The 11,056-nt window shown below is 32.2% G+C and overlaps 1 pseudogene; it reads left to right on the top strand.

The window, feature by feature from the left end:
- Positions 1–291: 291 nt before the first annotated feature.
- On the top strand, positions 292–1,060 carry LOC143389412 (protein SET-like; annotated as a pseudogene).
- Positions 1,061–11,056: the final 9,996 nt, after the last annotated feature.

Genomic DNA, 11,056 nt, shown 5'->3' with positions numbered 1-11,056 from the left:
AAAAATATGGAAAAAGTTTATATCTGACTAGGAAGGGCAGAGAATAGGATCAGGAATGCAATTAGATTCAAGGATTTACTAATAAAGAGGAAAGATTTTCCCCTTAAACCGAGTGTGTTGGGCAAATATTTTCTTTTATGAATATTTTTATGTCATAAATATTGAACAAATTTTACTTCATGTTCATGTTCTTTTTAATAAGATATTTTAAAATATTTTTTCCCTCTCTTTTTGTTCTTCTCCTTGGTGACGTGGGAGATCCATGGGTCTGCTCCTAGAATTCTTCACAGGATGGCCCCCAAATCTTCACTCCATTATCAAAGTAAGAATCCCAAACTGCCTCCTGCTTCAAAGCATAAGGCTTTATCCACCTCTCTGGGCTTGCTGAAAAGTGAAAAATAAAAGGAAGAAGCAACTGAGTATATTGATGAAGAACAAAATGAAATAGACTTAATGAACAGGCCAGTGAGGAGATATTGAAAGTAGAACAGAAATATAGCAAATGTCACCAACCATTTTTTCAGAAAAGGTCAGAATTGATCGCTAAAATCCCAAATTTTGGGGTCACATTTGTCAATCATCCATAAGTGTCTGCAATTCGTGGGGAGGAAGATGAAGAGGTGTTGTATTTGACCTGAGCTTAAGTGAAAGAATTTGAAGATATCAAATCAAGTTACAGTATAGATTTTTATCTTGATGAAAATCCTTACTTGGAAAATAAAAATTCTCTCCAAAGAATTTCATCTGAATGAGAATGTGATCCATGTTCAAAGTCACTGAAATTTAAAAAAATCAACTGGAAAGGATTTGAAACAACATTCAAGTCAAGTGCATAATAAAGCCAGCGGGAAGACACAGCATGAAGAACCAGATCCATTCTTTACCTGGTTTATTGACCTTTCTGATGCATGTGCAGATGACTTAGGAGAGGTCATCAAAAATAATATATGGCCAAATCTGTTGCAGTTCTTCTGGGTTCCTGATATAGATGATGAGTACGGGGAAGGAGGAGGAGGAGGAGGAGGAGGAGGAGGGGGAGGAGAATGAAGAAGATGATTAAGTAAACACATGGATTTCAAACTTCTTCTTCTTCTTCTTCTTCTTCTTCTTCTTCTTCTTCTTCTTCTTCTTCTTCTTCTTCTTTTTTTTTTCTCTCTCTCTCTTTCAATTCAGTCCCTAGAGCAAGTTGCAGTGTGTTTTCCCCCTCACTACTTCTTTTACTGTGTCTCCCTGTCCTTGAGGTCTCATTTCTCAAATCATGGTTCTCAACTGATTTGGGGTCAAAATGCCTTGAGCAGAGTACAATGGGAAAAGAACCTCTACACCCTTCAGATCGAAATTCATTTTTATACCTTCCTGTCTCCAAACAAAACCCCAAAACTGTATGGAATCCACATCACCATGCTGAAGGTTGGCAGGAACCTTCTGGTCTCTTCACTCTGCTGGAAGTGGAGGGTGCTGGGCCCAGTGTAGGGGAAAGCACAGAATTCTAGCTTTTCCTTCTTTTCTCTGTATATTCGGCTCAGAGACATTGAAGGTTGATAGTACCTACTCAGTTTTCTGAAACCATCTACTTTACAATTATACCACTGATAGTAAACTTTTTTTAAAGCAAAAGGAATTAAAATTATAGTTCTATTGTACTTAATGGTGAATTCTTATCTAGTAACTTAGAATATTATAAGCCATAAGGTGATTCTGAAATATCTAAAGTCATTCTAATTAACACAAAAGTTCAGTAATAGTTTTTATTTATAGTTTAATCTATCATTAACAATAATTTAATGTCTCAAAAATAACCTATTTATTTTTTCCTGTCTTATAAATTGAAATATTTCTAAGAAACTTTACAGCTAGTTCAATGGAAAAAACCTTGTGAAGTATCTTTTGAGTAAAGTTTTCTTTAACTTAGATTTTATTCTTCTCTTGGACTATGGATCATTTTCTATTAAAAGTGAGACTGGGAAAATCAATCTATTTCATATAGGTCACCAAGCAGCCATTAAATTGAAACCTATCTGTCTTTCATTTTACTGTGATATCTTAAAGTGACATTATTTTGTCAATATATTTTCTTTTCTTTTAGCAATTTTAGTTAATATTTCCCCTTTGACAACTTTTAGTTTCTCCTTTTGGAACTTTATCATTGTTAGTTTGCTATTCTTCTTTCTTTTATTATTTTACCACAGTTTTAGAATCATTTTGACTAATATTCGAAATAATGATTGTTGTAAGAAAAACATCACTCTACTACAACAAAACAAAAAGATTTCTGTATTTCAGCAATAGTATTTATTTTTTGAAACAACATTCTGTGGAAAAACTCATTCTCTTGAGGAAGTGTTTCTACAGAATTTTAGCCACTCACAAGTCAAGTTTTAATATTTTACTTTATAGCAAGAAATAAAGTTACAGAAGTCCAAATATCCTTGAATCAGCAAATAAACTGATATGATGTGTAAAACCCTGGAAGCTAGATGATTTCTCATCAAAAAATTTTATTTAATAGTAAAGCAAAAGGGAGATTAATTACTTGAGAATTTATCTACAATGAAAAAAGTTGTATCATTAGTCAGGAATATGATTTTTTCTCTGCTTCATTGCTGTTGTGGTTGCTGTTGGAGGTGGTGGGGATTATACCCAGGGCTCTGCCCATGCTAGCACAGTGTTCTGCCACTGAGTCATATCCCAGCCCCTTCTTTACTTTGTCAGATCGGTAGTAGTAACAAAAAATAAAGGATCAGGCTCATCATTTTGAGTTTATACTTTCTTATAAATTTAACCCTAATAAGATTACTTTCTTTTTAAGGACATTTTATAATACGGATTAACACAGTAAGATAGCATTAAAATGGGAAGCACCTTTGTAGATCAAAAAGAAATAGCACACATACATTACTTATGAATATGGGTTTGCACATTAATCAAGATATTGTCAAATGTTTCAAGTGTCACCAGTGTCTTTAGAAGTATTTTTTTCTTTGCATATTTTTTAAAGGTTGCATAATAGTTACACATAATGTTGGGATGTGTTGCTTCATATATCTAAGTCTCTCTAGAGTATTTGTCTGCCTCTGTACTCTTTACTAATCCCTCAAAATTTTCTACTACTTATTCTCTATATTATAGGATGCAATATATATTTAATATATACATTGGGAATTCAAAATTGAATAAGACACAACTTTTTTTCTCTTGGATCATACAATATACTAGAAAGATAAATATATTAATATAAAAAAGTAATAATATGGGTCAATAAGTAATAAGTTACTTAAGTAATATGTGATAATTACAGGAGGTAGAGAGTTGTGAAATTTTAGACACATGTTTCAAGAGGAAGGATTTTCTCAGAGCTGAGACATATGTGATAACAGGAGGCCACCACCTAAAACATGGGGTAAAAAAGAATGATTAGAGCCAGAAGCTTGGTGGACACTGATTTACCTGAATCAGTGATAATAGAATCACAGAGGTACTAGAGGGGGGATAATTTAGACAAGCAGATGTTATTAAGAAGTGACCATTGTTTTTCAATGAGATGTCTAGCTCTTTTGGTCTCAGAGGATTAGTTGGTACTCATGTGTTACATTAGGAAAAATTCACCTGATTAGATCAAGAATGACACCATGGAACAGTTGAAGATTCATTTGCAATCACATAGGCTTTGTTTAAAATAACAATTGTGAATATCAGGAGAAGTAACCACATTAGGTGACATATGAAATGTTATGAAAAATGAACTCTCTGCAAACTTATACACATGAAGAAAGAAAGTGCAGATCCACAAAATCAGCCCATTTACAAGAAACCCCAGCTGCATTGCCTTCTCCAGTCACTTGCTATTTGTTGCCCAAATACACAAGACTACAGAGTAGCTGCCTTCTCAGTCTTATATGTCCCTGTTCATCCAGATTGCCCAGTAAAACCTCTGTCTCCATCTCTTTATTCCATAAGTCACCTGGTAAAGGAATGAAATAAAAATGTTTTCCTCAAGATGGACAAAATAAATAAATACATAAATAAGTATAAAAATGAATAATTAAAAATGGCTGGATTGAGATGGGGAATTCAGGGGATTGGGATCTTTGTGCTCAGAGTTCTATAATTATTTTGCTCTTTTAAATTGCTTTGAGGTTGAAAATATTATATAGATTAGATAATCAACTGACTAATTACCAAAGATTTAAAAATAAGGTCCAGAAAATAAAAAGATAACTCATTTCAGGATATATAAGTTTCTGCAGTAGCAAATACTAGAGTGCCCTCAGTTCAGTTACTTCCCATTGACAGCACAGTGCATTTAGCTGATCATTTGTCTGTGAAGAAAATATATTAGTCAATAAGTGCTTAGAAGCTGACATCCTGGAAAACATCACGGGATCCCTTTCTTGGGTACACTTATGTTTAATTCAAATCTCAAAGTGCCCTTGGAATGTAAATGAGTGTGTTCTTCTCAGGTTAAGTGGTGCCAGTGTGACAGAGAATAATATAAAATGTAAGCAGTTTTATTAGTTATTATGCACAGTGTAGAAGCCAAATATAATCTTGCATATATTAACATTTTATCTTTCCTCTAAGTGGAAAAATGCATTGGCATTCTAGGGATCATTTAGCACAAAGAAACACACCTGAAGTTAGGAGTCAGTTAATTCTATCTTGACTCAATCCCATTTTGTCTACAAAGACTCACACATAACCTCAATACAGCTGAGCCTCAGTGTCTTTTGTGAATTTAGAACACAAGAAATTATTATAGAAATTAAACATATGATCTCCTAAAAAAATTCTGCAGCAAAATGTATACTCACTGTTAGGTTTAACCAATATAAGACTATAAGGTGGCATGCACTTTAATTAAGAAAAGGGATTCCTTGAAGGAACCTTGAAATGCCACCTCTGTCTTTTCAGGTATAACTACTGAAGTCATTTTTGTTGGTATATTATATGCACTTTTAGAAACAATATTGTTCACATTTGAATCATTGGGAGAAAATATTTTTTAAATGTGAAAGATTTTAGAGAACACTTTTAATGATTGTTCAGCAGAAGTTTTCCTTGGGGAAAATTTAATTATTAAAACTTCCCAAGCATTTCATTATCATTTCATGCAATTCCCTGAATAACCATATCCCTTGTTAATCCACTAATTTATTCTGGGACTCATCCTACTGAATAATGTTCCCAGATGTTTCTTAACTATGTAGCAATACCACCAATTATGGAGCCAATTTGGACCTTTTAACATTCATATTTTCTACCTTATGTTGTTTAGTAATATTGGAAATGTATAACTCATGCAGAAAACATTTTAACTGAGTGAACCATGATGTAAGAATTAATGTTGAAATAATTGTTTCCCCTATTAAAGCAATAGTGATTGTGAACTCATGGAATCTGTGTCCTGAAATTTTCTATAGAACATGAGTAATGCTCAGGATTTATATATATTTATATCTCTCTATATATAATTAATAAATAGGAAAGTTGAAAATAATATACATCTAATATGCATCTAATTATTTTATCTATAAAGAGTTATTAAATTTTCAAATTGCTATTTGTTTTCAAAGCAAGTTTTCTCTTTCTGTGATATGCAGAGTATTTTTTTAATTCCTCAAGCAAATTACTAGGATTTTCTTATATTTTATAAGTCAGTTTTCCTGTGTTTTATAATGTTCTCTATTGTAAAAATAGGTTTGGGAAATAAGTCGTCATTCACTATTATTAAGAAAAAATTTATAGTACACAAGAGTACTTGTGTGCCCATCACCATATTTAGATGACTAATGATATTTTCTTTATCTTTTCATTTCTATAATGAGATAAATCTCTTATACAATATTATGTGGGTCATCGTTTTAATTCATCTAATTCCAAAGAAATAAATGGTGAGACTCAATTTTCTCCTTTGAATATTCATATTAATACTGTGCAGCTTAATTATTGGTTTTCCATTGTGTACTGCAATCTTACATAAATCTCCAGGGCCAGCTATATTTCATTTTTATTTGTTTTGTTACAAATTAGCCTCAATAACCTTCTGCTTTTTTATAGTCCATGCCATTACAAACAGAAAGTTTCTCAGAAGTTTTTTTTTTGATGAATTCTATTAGAAATAGAAAGTTTCATTTGATGCTTTTTTATAATGCATTTATATTAGAAATAAAAAGTTGATATGCCAACTTTCTAGAATGAAATGTCTGTTGATCCTGTAGTTTAAATATCGCTATTATTAAATCTTGTGTCTTCATAGCAGTCTGATAGATGTGTCACTAAAAGATCTATGGGCAAAGGCAAAAAATAACATATGTCTCTTTTAATTGAAAATATTGTATGATAATAAGAGGTTTATAGTAATGTACTTCTATATTTTTTCAATGTACATATTGATATTCAAAACATGTTTATTGAAAAATTAATATTTCAGGGTTTTTAAAAATTATTTTAACAAGATACTAGAAGCTTTGTATTTGCATTTATACTAATATGGAGAAAAATAATTACCTTAAATTTAGCTGACATGTTCAAAATCATTAACAGCTAGTTTTCTATAAAATTCTTTAAAATTAATTTTTGAAATTATAGATATATTTTGAAATTATATATATATTATAAATTTTCAGGGCTGGGAATTGAACCCAAGGCCTTGCACATGCTAGGCAAGCATTCTATAAATGAGCTACATCCCCAACCCCTATATCAGGTTAATATTAACATTAAGTTTGGAAGATTATGAAAGATTTAAAGAACCTATTTTATCATCTGAAATCCTCAGAGTTGTAAAATGTGCATACAAACTTATACTGTGTTTTTTTATGACACTATGCAATGGATTCTTATATTTTTATATTATTGGACTCTCCAGAATAAACAATCTTTAAGTTGATTTATCAAAGGTTTTACAACACAAATGTTATTGATGCCTCTTGCATTAATAGAATATGGCTAATATTTCTTTTTGTTATTTCACTTAGCAAATTCCAACATCCTTCAGAAAATTTATTTTAACACGAAATGCCTATTCACCTACTCAGAGGAACCTCACCATTTATATGGGAAGAGAAAATATGCAAATAGAATATTATCACTTTGGAAAATAAAAAAATGAATTCCACTTATGCTGAATTAACCCAGTAGTATATGAAGATAATTTGAAATTCCCTAGCTGGAAATCTGAACAAAGTCAAATCAAAAGCATATGATTTCAAGTCACTTTGATTTCCTAATGTGTGTAATTATCTACTGAAGAATAGAACAACTAATTTAAAAGTAAATGTATTAAATATTGACGTGGCTGCAACATTCTGGTGTGCTAATTTTAAATCATTTGTGTGTGTGTGTGTGTGTGTGTGTGTGTGTGTGTGTGTGTGTGTATTTATTTATTTATTTATGAAAAGAAAGAGCTGAATCATATCCATTCCCATTTTTTTCAGGAATCTCCATATTTCTTTCCAGAGTGGTTGCACCAACAACAGTAACACTAAACCTAACCCTAAACCATATCCTTGCCAACATTTATTGTTATTTGTGATTTTGGTAAAGAGCAATAGTAAAGGTATTGAACAAATTTAGGATCAGTTCAACAGATGAATGGATAAAGAAAATATTTTATATATACACAATGGAGTATCACTCAGTCATAAAATAGAATGACATTGTGGCATTTGTCAGTAAATGGAAGGAACTGGAGAATATCATGCTAAGTGAAATAAGCCAGTCCCCAAAACACAAAGTTCAGATGTATTCTCTGATGTGTGGAAGCTAATCCAAAATAAAGGGAAGATGGTTTATAAAAAAGAAGAAGAAAGAATGAAAGAAAAAAGACAAATAAGAAAAGAGGTGAGAGGAAATTTGATCAAAATGTTCAGTAGCGTAGATGAGGGGATTGAGGAGGAGAAAGAAGTTACAGGAAAAGCAAGAATGGAATTAATGCGACTGAACTTTCCTATGTGCATAAATGGAATAGTGCAAAAATGTAGAATTTCAATGGATTGAAGTCAGAGAAAAGGAGGGGGAGCAGGGGACACAGGATAATTGCTGGGGACTAAATGTGAGCAGTTTGAGTTACTTGCTTTGTAATTATGTCAAGGTGTGACTTGTTGTTGTATCATAACTAAAAATGTTTTTTAAAAAGTTAATGTATGTTGTTTTTAGGTCCTTTGGGTATAGTCCAAAGAGAGAAATAGCTGGGGGAAATGGTGGTTCCATTCCCAGCTTTCTAAGGAATCTCTATACTGATATACCCAAATGACTTAAAAACAGAATATTACAGGGATACAGCCACATCAATGTTTATAGCAGCACAATTCACAGTAGCTAAACTGTGGAGCCAATCTAGATGTCCTTCCATGGATGAATAGATAAAAAAATGTGGCATTTATACACAATGGAACATTACTCAGCACTAAAAAATAAAAAGATCATGGCATTTGCAGGGAAATGAATGGCGTTGGAGAATATAATGCTAAGTGAAGTTAATCAGTCCCCAAAAAACAAATGCCAAATGTCTTCTCTGATATAAGGCATATGACTCAAAATGTGGTAGGGAGTGAGAGCATGAGAGGAAGATAACCTCTAAATAGGGAATAGTGGTGGGAGGGAAAGGGAGGGAGAAGGGGAATAGCATGGATGGTGGAAGGAGACCCTCATCACTATACAAAATGCATGTATGAACATGTGAATTTGTTGGAAACATACTTTATATACAAACAGAAATATGATAAATTATGGTATAAAGGTGTATTAAGAATTGTAATGTAAAAACAAAAAATAAGAGATCTCATATATAATGGCATAATATGGCGTGAACATACTTTATATACAGAGTTATGCATAATTGTGCTGTGAATGGATAATTATGATTGTAATTAATTCCACTATTTTCATGTATGTAAGAAATAAAAATAAATTAAAAAAGAAATTGTTATGAAAAGGGCTGCCACAGACTGAAAGAAAATATTCACAATACATATATCTGATGCAGAATTTATATTTGTATAAATTTAAATTATGAATATATTTCAACCATTAAAATATGACAATTTATGATCTAGTTATATGATACAGTACTATTTGGCAATAAAAAACAATTCAAATTTTATACATGAATTTGAAAAATGTAATTCTGTGTCAAAGAAACCAGACCAGAAAAAAAGTACTTGCTATATGACTATATCTGTGAAGCTGAAGTTTAAGCAAAATCAATCCACAGTGACAGAAATCAGAACAATGATTTTCCAGGGACGGAGCTGGGGAATCCACCAAAGGGTGTCAGGTGGGAATCTTCTGGGGTGGTTGAAGGAGGTGTTTTATATCTTGATAGTAGTGTTGGTTATGAGGATGGATTATATTTAAAGCTCATACAATTATGCACTTATGATCTTTGTATTTCATTGTTGTATTTATTTTACCTCAATTTAACCAAACAAGCACCAATCATATCATTATTCATGCCAAGTTAATATGACATTCTTAGTATCCAATCCTAGGATTTTAACTTTATTTCAAAATTTAATTTCATTGACATTTAATTTATATCTCATTTACTGAAATTTGCCTTTTTCTGCTGTTTCTGTCACTTTTAAAAAATGGAAAAAATATTTACCAATAATATTTAATATGCTGGATGAAAACAAGAAATGCTAGACTTTTTTAGTTTTTGTATCCTTAAACCTGGTTTCCATAGCTTTCCCTTCAACCCACTGATATGTGGCTCTTCACAACCCCCAGGGATGGCATAAAAATAAGATTAAGTTATGTTAAGTGAAGATGTTTGTTCAGTTCCTACCTTCAGATTCATCTTCTGCTCTTCTCCACACAGACTCTCAAGAAGTGATCTCTAGGGACTGCCTCAGAGGCCTCCTGCCCTTTGGCTGTGGAGAAACATTATAGAGCAAGGGAACTTAGAGCATGAAATTGGGTGACTTCTTCCTGGGATCGCTTCCTTCAATGCCACAGGTTGGCAGCTGTTTTCTTTTTTATTATTATTTTTATTAACAGAAAGCCACAGTTGTTTGGGGACTGCCTCTCCTAACAGCTAAGGGTTTCTACAGGTCTGGAAACCATTCTGTGCTCTTACCCTTCCAGACCCAGGAGACATTTGATGCTACTCTGTTAACAGTCCTATCTTGCTTCACCATCCCTCTTTAGTCTCCCTTAATTCTGTCCACCCTTTTGTAAATTCATTAAATTTCATTAAACAGTCTTACATTAAAAAGTTAATTTATTAAATATTGTATTGTAGTGGCTCTCAGATATGTTTTAAATGCAAACATTTCATATTTCTATTTATCATTCATTTCACCGCTCACTCTCTTCCCTTTCCTTCTACGTTCTCTTCACTCTCTCTCTCTCTCCAGGATGTTCAGACGTACATGCTCACACAAATGCACACACACACATTAGCAAGGACTTTTTCTATGACTATTTGAAAGTATTTAGAATAATTTAGATTCAAAACCAATAAATAAGAGAAGAAGGTAAAGATATTCTTCTTATACCCCATGCAGTCACACAGGTAGTTCCTGTGTGACTGTGATAAAAGTTTTCTACCAGAATGAGGCTTCTAATAATTAAGTAAACTACAATTACACAATGTTATCACTCAAAGTACATAGCTGACATTAAGACTCACCACTGGTGTTGCATATTCTATGGTTTTTGACAAATATTCCATGACAGGTGTCCAAATTATAGTCTCACACAAAGCATTTTCATTGCCTTCAGTGTCCTCTCTGCTCAGACTATTCATTCCTTCTTCTATCCAGTTCTAAATTCTTGGAAGATACTGAACTTTTTCCTCTCTCCATAGTATTATCTTTTCAATATTTCCTTATAAACAGAATTACATATTACAAACTTTTTCCTATTTATATTTTCTGTTAGTAACACATACTTAAAGTTTCATCCATGTCTTATTTTTAGATCTTAATATTATTTCTTTGGATGTACCAGAGTTTGCTTAATTAGTGACATTTTCTCCTTTATGTTTGTTGCCTTTGTTTATTCAGAGATTAGTTGATTATGTTTATGTGGATTTATTTAAAGGTTCTCT

This window comes from Callospermophilus lateralis, unplaced genomic scaffold (genome assembly GCF_048772815.1).
Source record: "Callospermophilus lateralis isolate mCalLat2 unplaced genomic scaffold, mCalLat2.hap1 Scaffold_73, whole genome shotgun sequence".
Taxonomy (NCBI): Eukaryota; Metazoa; Chordata; class Mammalia; order Rodentia; family Sciuridae; genus Callospermophilus; species Callospermophilus lateralis.
This window is presented reverse-complemented; position numbering and strand designations above follow the sequence as displayed.